The sequence below is a fragment of the Panicum hallii genome, chromosome 4 (genome assembly GCF_002211085.1).
Source record: "Panicum hallii strain FIL2 chromosome 4, PHallii_v3.1, whole genome shotgun sequence".
Taxonomy (NCBI): Eukaryota; Viridiplantae; Streptophyta; class Magnoliopsida; order Poales; family Poaceae; genus Panicum; species Panicum hallii.
In genome coordinates, this window is record NC_038045.1 from 29187887 (window position 1) to 29197555 (window position 9669).

A 9669-nucleotide genomic window follows, 5' to 3' on the forward strand; every position below is an offset into this window, starting at 1 on the left:
CCCTTCGTGAGTCAGGACATAGACCTAGAGTCTTGGTCAGATAGCCTCCATGCTTGGCCAAATCCCCCTGAAGGTTGGATAGTTTGGTACAACAGAGTAGCGGACGCCTACCAGCCCTTATGGGAATCCATTGGGATAGCCGATGCCCTGTCTCTGTCCCTTTCTCCTCTTGAAAAAGATGAGAACCTTCTGAAGACTATCGGCTACTTCTGGTCCGATGCCTTGAATTGTTTTCTTTTTGGGCATGGTCCGATGACACCAACGCTGCTGGATGTCATGATGATCACTGGCTTAGACATATCATCAGCTTGTCCCTCTGCTTACAGACTCTCTGTAGTCCCCTTTAAAACTGTCTTCCAAGGCAGAATGTACTAACTGGAGTACATACTTGAGCCAACACCAGAAAAGCAAGGGTCCTGTATCGGAGAAAGGAACACACGGCCTTCCTAAAACTTGTGGCTTGAACATTTCCTCTTCTGTGGCCCGTCCTTGCTCCCACTAAGAATTACCTCTCTCTGGCTTACGAGCTGGCCAGGGGTCACCCTGTTGGCCTAGGTAAATTATTCCTTGGGGAACTTTACAGATATCTTCACGTGATGACTTCGAGCCTTCTTTCGCAGAAAAAACTCAAAATTGGTGGTCCGTGGTTCATCCAGTTATGGGCTCATCTTTACTTCCAGAGCTCCATCCCCAATTTCCCTTCTCTAGTCGGCAATTCTTTTCCTGACCTGAGTGGGAGACAGATTAGATGCACTAGCTTCGGGGCAGGCTCTGTACAGTCTTCCCGGTGGGAGATTGAACCCCCCAGACGCCTTACGTTGGTTCAAGGTCTTTTACCGAGGCTAGACGGCCCAACCTTTCTCCCATACATTGATTCTGAATATTTTGAGAACCCGGCCATGTTCCGCCTAGCTGATTTTGCCCATGACGCCGACACTAGGCGCCTATACTCCATCATGGTTCGGCCTTGCCTTCTTCCAGTTGGCATGAGTACCTCTAATCGGATCATCAAGCCGGTTATGAGTTCTACCAGCCGGTCGTAGCAGCCCGGCAGTTTGGTCTCGGGCAGGTGCCTCCCCATTTCCTTCTTCACTTCTTGACATCAAAACAGGGTGGATCTCCCTGATGCTCTGTGACCACCCAGAGGTGGTACAGTCTGTTTACAGACCTTCCCTTATCTGTTCCTGCCAATCTTACCTTTACTTCTTCGACTATCGACTTTGATGGGTGGTGGCTGATGTGGAAAACTCACGTTTTCCGAGGAGCTCTGGTCCGATGCTGCAACGGATCCATCCGAATATGAAATTCCCGCCGGAGAGGTATTGCTTCTTGACTAACATTTCCTTTTTTGACTTTTGCTGGACTCTTTCTGATTTCGTTCTTTGTTTTTGCAGCAAGAAGATGGCCTAGAGCCGATGAACGATGATGGATCACCCTTTTGTTTCCTGCCAGTTGCCCCTGTGGTTCTCTTTGGCAAGAATGCACCTCCTCCTTTGAAGAGCGTAATGCAAATTCAGCCGAGCACTGTCAAGCTGACTCCCAAGCGGAGGCGATCCTCTGAAGCTGTTGCCCCCGAGCTCACGCTAAGACGAGGAAGGTTCTTGTCAGAAAGGTCCGGAAGGAAACTGCGCCATCTTCCCCTAATCCGGCATCTCTAGTCGCCAACCAGGTTCGGCCCTTCCCCCTGCTTTCGTAATTGGGCCTCTGTTTTATGTCTTCTTTAATTATACTCTCTCCTCCTGTAGCCTGCCGTTGTGGATGTCTCCAGCGGGGAGGAGCCCCCATGCCAGAAGGGCTCATCTTCGGAGGTGCCAGAGGACGTGGACGCGCCCATCAGGGCTTTGATTACTCTCCGTGACCCTGGTGCGGCAATCCTGGAGGGCCCTTCTGCATCGGCCGATGTCCCAGTTGCTTCGCCAGGTCTGCAGGAACCGGTCGTGACCGCATCCCTTGTTGGCCCCTGTCTGGAAGGGCCATCCACTGCCTCAGCTACTGCCGATCTCCTTGCACGAGAGGCACCTCCAGCAGAGCCGACCGCTGTCTCATCGGCTGTTACTCCAGCGGAGCCGACCGCTATTTCGCCGGCTGTCGCTTCTTCTTCTGAAGACGTGGCTCATCTGGCCTCTTCCGTCACCGTTCGTCCTTCGGAAGGGATGCGCCCCCAGGAGCCAATCGTTCCTTCATCGGCTATCGCCACCTCTTCGGGACAGGTATGCCTTTTTTCTTTGTAATTACTTTAGTCTTCCTCCGCAGTACCTTACTCAAGATTCCAGCGTGGTGAAGCAGGCCCTTGATGAGGTCAACCCCCATCTCCCCGTGAGCCTTCAGGTCAAGCTTTTGCCGGCCGGGTACCTTCCTTCTTTCCGAGCAAAAGTGGCAGAGGCTCGCCATAGGATTGAAACTCGGCGTTCCCAATCGCTCCTAAGGACTATCATCGCCGAGATGTGCCAGTCAGTTAAGAAGAAGAAAGCCGCACTCGACGCCAAGGTCGACACATCTGCCTCTGCCCAGCGGCTTCACCTCCTGGAGAAAGAATTAGAAGACCTCGAAGCTAAAGTTCGGGCCACCAAGCAGCGCATCCAAGAGGAGAAGGATCTTATCGCGGGTTCCAAGCAGGAGGCAGCAGTCTTGACCGCTGAGCTGAAGGCAGACTTGACCGAGCTAAGCGGCCTGAGCAAACAAGTGGTGCTGGGGGCGGATGAAGAGGATGAAGCAGTAATTGCTGAAGTTGACCGCATCCGTCTTGATGCTATTGCTGCCATCAATGATTTCCTTCAGAAAACCTGCCCAAGATGAACTCTGTATTTTTATGTAGTGAACCTAAAGTCGATGGTGATACATCGGCTATTTGGTAATTTGTGATGTTTAATTGCTACAAGCAAACTTCTAAAGTCGACGACTTTACATCGGCTGTTCTAATCCCTTTTGTTAATGTATGAGCCGATGGTGCTCATCGGCCTCATTTCCTATCTTGTCAAACCCAAAACGCCATCGACTTAGCCTTTGTCCCCTTTCTTAGCTCGCTGGTCACATCAGCTTATTGCCTGATGGCTTTACTGCTCGTCGGCCCACATACTTGGGAAGTATTTCTTAAGGTGTTGACCGTTGACTGCTACTGGAAACTTGACGCCATCCAATTCTTCAAGCATGTATGCGTTCCCAGGTAGGACCTGGTCAACCTTGTACGGCCCGTGCCAGTTTGGGGTCCACTTGCCGTATGCTGCGTCCTTAGTTCCCAATGGTAATACCGCTTCCCAAACCAAGTCTCCTACTTGGAATTCCTTCGGTCTGACCTTTTTATTATATGCACGGGCTACTTTAGCCTTGTTCTCCTTAATCTTCTCTAGCAACCATAGCCTGAGTTCCGTGAGATCCTCCACATTGTCACTCATCAGAGTAGCATATTCTTCTGCAAATAAGTCATTCTGGAATTCCACACGTCTAGACCCGGCTGTAATTTCCCATGGTAACACGGCCGCCTGCCCGTAAACCAAGTGATAAGGGGAAGTTTTTGTTGCCCCATGACAAGATACACGGTACGCCATAATGCTTCCGACAAGACCTCGTGCCAGCGCCTGGAGTATTAATCGATCTTTCTCTTAATCAACTTGATAAGGCTCTGATTGGACGCCTCGGCTTGTCCGTTCGCCTGAGCATAATATGGAGACGACCTAATCAGCTTGATACCCATATCAGCGGCAAACTTCTTGAATTCCTCTGAAATAAAAACCGAGCCACCATCCGTCGTAATAGTCTGTGGGATCCCAAATATGTGGATGACGTGTTCCTTGATGAACTGAATAACATCTTTAGATGCCACCGATTTCATTGGGACCGCTTCTACCCATTTGGTGAAATAATCCGTGATAGCTAAAATGAACTGATGACCCTTGCTAGATGGAGGATTAATTTTGCCAATCATATCCATGCCCCAACCTCTGAACGGCCATGGTTTAATAATGGGATTCATTACGGACGCTGGTACCATCTGGATCTTTCTGAACCTGTGGCATGCTTGACACCCTTTATAATACTTAAAACAATCTTCAAGCATGGTGGGCCAGTAGTACCCTGATCGCCTAATTAGCCACTTCATCTTTTGAGCCGACTGATGAGTCCCGCACGTTCCTTCGTGGACTTCATGCAGGAGCCGATTGGATTCGATCGGCCCTAAACATTTAAGCAACAGTCCCTCCAAGGTCCTGTAAAACATGTCATCCCCTATCAGGACATACCTCATGGCTTTGTACCGTATCCTCTTAGGTGCCCCCCGAGCCGAATCCTTCAAGTAATTGAAGATATCGGCTCTCCAATCTTCCTGGTCCAGTAAGTACACTTGATTACTTGACCCATCGGTTTTGTACCCTGAAGCCAGCTGCGCTAGATCATTGGCCTCTGCATTTTGAGCTCTAGGTATCCAATAAAAATTTATATACCTGAACTGGGCTATCAGTTCCTGGCATTGCGCCCACAACGGAAATAATAGCTCACTTTCACACCTGTATTCTTCTGTGAGTTGGGAGATTACCAATTTTGAGTCCCCGAAGACCTCTACAGCTTCGGCTCTGGCCTCCAGAAGCAATTCCATGCCTTTATGCACCGCCTCGTACTCTGCAAGGTTATTAGTACAAGCAGCAGGTAATCTGATCGAGAAAGAATACGTTGCTCCCCGAGGCGATACCAGCAAGATGCCAATTCCACAACCATCTCCACAAACTGATCCGTCGAAGTACATAGCCCAAGCTCATACGGAAAGCGCTGCTATGTTGGTATTAACCCTCTTAGCAATGAGATCCGCCAACGCCTGCCCTTTAACTGCCTTCGCGGGTTGATATCGGATATCGAACTCTGATAATGCAAACATCCATTTTCCCAATCCGCCTTTCAACACAGGAGCAGATAGCATATGCTTTATAACATCCAATTTGCAAATGATGATTACCTCAGCCGATAGCAGGATATGGCGAAGCTTGGTGCATGTAAAAAATAAACAAAGGCAAAGTTTCTCCATATCGGGGTACCTTGTTTCTGCGTCCAACATCCTCCTGCTGAGATAAAACACCACCCTCTCCTTGCCATCATATAATTGTACTACCACTGAAGCAATAGAGTGTCGCCGACTGACAAATATATGTAAAATGGCCTATCTTGCTGTGGTGGCACCAACACAGGTGGTCTCGACAAATATTCTTTAATTTCTTCGAATGCCCGTTGTTGTTCTACCCCCCAGCGGAATTCTTCATTGGTTTTGATTTTCACCAATTCCATAAAGGGTTCAATCCGCCCAGATAGATTAGAAATAAACCTCCTGACAAAGTTAATCTTGCCAATAAGTTGCTGGAGCTCCTTCTTGGTAGTGGGTGGCGCCATGGTGCGCACGGCTTCCTGACTTTTTAGGCCAATCTCTATTCCTCTTTCATGAACCAGAAAACCCAAAAACTACCCGGCTGACACACCAAAGGTGCATTTTTTTGGGTTCATCCTAAGCCCGAACTTTCTAGTTCGTTCCAGAACCCGCCGTAGATCATCCAGATTTCTTTTGACCGATGCTGACTTTACTACAACGTCATCGATGTAAATTTTCACCAGATTGCCGATCAGATCATGGAAGATGTGGTTCATGGCACGCTGATACGTTGCACCGGCATTTTTCAAACCGAAGGTCATAACCACGTACTCGAACAGACCCACCGCTCTGGGTACTCTGAATGCAGTTTTGTGTATATCTTCAGGGGCCATGAAAATCTGATTATATCCAGCGTTACCATCCATGAAACTCAAAATTTTGTGACCGGCAGCCGCATTAATCAATATTTCTGCCACAGGCATTGGATATTCATCCTTCGGAGTGGCTCTATTGAGATCTCTGAAATCCACGCAAACCCACCACCGGCCATCCTTTTTCTGCATGGGTACAACACTTGAGATCCATTCGGCATACCTGCAAGCCCTGATAAATCCGGCTTCTAACATTTTCTCTATTTCTTTTTTCAATTCGACCAGGACATCGGCTTTCATCTGGCGTATTCGCTGTTGGAACGGTCGAAATCCACTTTTAAGAGGGAGCTGATGCTCCACTATACGCCTATCAAGCCCAGGCATCTCCGTATAATCCCAGGCAAAGCAATCGGCATATTCCTTCAATAGAGTTATCATCGGCTCTCGTAAGGATGGATGCAACTTCTTGCTAATAAACGTTGGTCGTGGCTTATCCCCAGGACCAATATCTATTTCTTCAAGTTCGTCAGCCGACATGAAACCATATCCTAACTTCCCGTCCTCTGTTAGATCAATACTGCAAATGGGAAAAGGAGATAGTAAAAAGAATTCTGGCCGATCGTTAAGATCGGCCGATCCACGCATCTCATTACTTTCCAAGTTCTTATGAAAAGAATAAGGCCGGCTGCCAGCGCTGGCCATCTCACAACAACTATGTAAAACACTTGTCATCAAAAATTCAATTTTTTGGGGCCGATTGCAGGAATCGGCCTCCATAAATACGTTGTAATGACTTATCCCATGCAACCCTTCTACTCTGTAAGGCCAGTGGATAAGACCAGCCTTACTCCGTTTTTTGTAGCCTCGATGCGATCACACCCTTCTAAACTCATCCCTGAAATTGGCTCTTGATCTTCCGCATCCCAGATGCTCATTGCTGCATGCGAAATTTCAATCGAGTCATCTGCTTGGACTACTTCCACTTCATCTCCATCCCACTGGATCAAACATTGATGCATTGTAGAGGGGATGCAACAGTTGGTGTGGATCCAGTCCTTGCCAAGTAAAACATTGTAGGTACTTTTGCTGTTGACGACGAAGAACGAAGTCGGGATGGTCTTGTTTCCAATGGTGAGATCTACACTAAGGACGCCCTGAGCTTCTGAAGTCTGCCCATTAAAGTCGCTTAACGTGACATTAGTCTTGATCAGGTCTCCGGTGGACCGCCCTAAGCGGTGCAGAACTGAGTATGGCATGATGTTGACTGCCGCTCCTGTGTCCACCAGCATTTTATTAATGGGGTGACCATTAATATACCCTTTAAGACACAAAGCCTTCAGATGCTTGTAACTCTTGGCTTGCGGCTTCTCGAATATCACTGGCCGTGGTCCCAAGTCAAGCTGGGCCACCGATGGTTCTTCGTAGGTCTGAGCATGGAATTCTGCAGGAAGTACAAAAACCATGTGTGTATCAGCTGATACCTTCTTATCGGCTTTTGTCGACTTGGGCTGCCATTCTTTTCTTGAAGTGCGCACCTCCTTCTCCTGCACATAATGGACTTGTTCCGCCAGATCAGGCAGCGCTTTTCTCAAGGTCTCGATGTACTTGGCCTCGGTTTCTTCCAAGCTACGTAGCCGTTGAACCCTATGCTTTTGAGAACGATTAAGTCCATCTGGGCACCAACGAGGACGATGATACCTATCTTCCTCTTCATCCTCCCTTCGTGATGATCGAACCCAATCTTGCCGGGTTGGAGCAGGTCCTAGCCGCTAAAAAACTGAATCCCTTGCATCTGGTTTTACAGGTCTACACTCCGGGCAATCCCTGATAGTAGGCAGCCGAGCCATACCGGAATTCCAACAGTACCTGAAGAAGGGACAGTACCAATGATCGCAGGTATCTTCATGCTTCCTCAAGCGCTTTCCAGTGCGATGTTCATATTCTTCTTCCTCAGATTCCCGCTGGAGGCGCTGCTGGTACTGGTATTCATATTTTCTGAGAAGATCAGAGGAGGTTGGCCGTTGATTCCTTACATACCTTACTTGTCTTTCTGTGACGTACTCTTTCTTCTCTTTTTGGGGCCGATCGCTGGGATCAGCCTCTCCGTTCTTGCCCTGGCGGCGTGATGTCACCCCCACCATGTTGATGCCAAGCGCGAAGTCCAGCTGTCGCCTTGATGACCGATCATAATTTTCCACCATGTTGACACCAGGGAACGGCTGGGTGTCGACTTTCATGGCGGTTTGGCCTAGGATCAATCGGCCCTGCTCAATAGCCGATTGGATTTGCCGACGGAGCTCCTTGCAATCACTGGTGCCGTGGGTAAAAGAATCGTGCCACTTACAATATGATCTTCCTTTTAACTCCTGCGCCGTGGGAGGTTTGTATCCTTCTGGAAACTTCAACTGCTTTTCTTTTAATAACAAGTCGAAAATTTTGTTCGACTTTACTCACATCAAAATCAAACCCCTTTGCAGGCCCAGTTTGCTTTACCCACTTGCAAGGTACAGGATTTGCGCCACGAGCCCATTCTGCAACTGATACTTCTAGCTCTTCCCCGGAATCATCGGCTTCTTCTGTATCAGCTACTGCTACTTGACATTTAAATTTCTCTTGGTATAGCTCGGGACGACGCTGCTCATGCGTTGTCAGCTTCTGGACTAGATGCGCCAAAGAAGTGAATTCCAATTGAAAAGTCAGATCCCTGATCGGCTTCAATAATCCCGCTGATGCCAATTCAACAGCTTCCTTTTCTGAGATCCGTGTTGAATAGCATCTGTTCTTCATCTCCCTGAAGCGTCGAACAAACTCTGCCATGGTCTCTCCGCGCTTCTGTCGGAGCTGCGCCAGATCGGCAATTCCTGCTTCCGCAGCTTCTGAATGGTACTGAATATGGAATTGCTCTTCCAGTTGCTTCCAGGTATGGATCGAGTCAGGACCTAATGACGTATACCATCCAAAAGCCGGTCCTGTAAGTGATTGCGAGAAGAATCTTACTCGCAACGGATCCAATACGGAAATCATACCCAATTGTGCCAAATATCGGCTCACATGTTTGATAGAACTAGAACCTTCTGCCCCACTGAATTTGGTAAACTCGGGGAGCCGATATTTAGGCGGCAATGGGATTAGATCATAATCGCTTGGATACGGCTTACTATAGCCGATTGCTCTCCTTTTTGGTAATATGCCAAACTGATCCCTCAGGATGGCGCTGATTTGCTCCACTGTTTGTGACCCAGGGGCCGAGTGCATACTGTCGTGACTCGACCCGGTAGCATAAGTTGCCAACCACGCTTGTTTGTCCGCGTCGGCTCCAGAAACCCCTCCAACTACCTTCTGCGCAGCATGTACTGGGTTATTGCTGTCCGGTATGTATGCACACATGTAACCATGTGGGATTTCCTTGGGTGGCTCGCTGAAGAACTGGTGATCCATGGGATCACCTCCCACTTTATAAACCACATAAGCTGGAGCGCCATGTGATTCTGCAGCTGTAAGTGCATAAGGCAATGGAGGTCTGGTCTGGAACGGTAATTCTCCCTTATGACTGCCCAAAGTAGGCCCAGTTGGAGAATGCTGATGCTTCATAATTTCTTGGACGACTCGCAAAGCTACACACTCGAAAGCGTTGACCAAACTTTCAGAATGCCCGGTGCAATGAATGAGCCACCGCATAATTTACCTCCTGCGCAAAGCTCTGGTACGATCTTCAGAAGGGGTAGACAGATCTACTCCATCAATAGCACCCTCAGGTGAAAACCCTCTCCACCTGACACCATGGTTGCGAGTCCTTTCAAAAGAGCTGATGAGATCGGCTTCCAATTGAGTCTTGATTTTGTCGTATCTTTGCTTATGCTCGGCAGAGAGCTCTTCATAAGTGATTGGATCGTCTCTTGCCATCCTGCTGTCCGCAGTTGATGAAGTCAACGGTGATGATGATGTCAATGA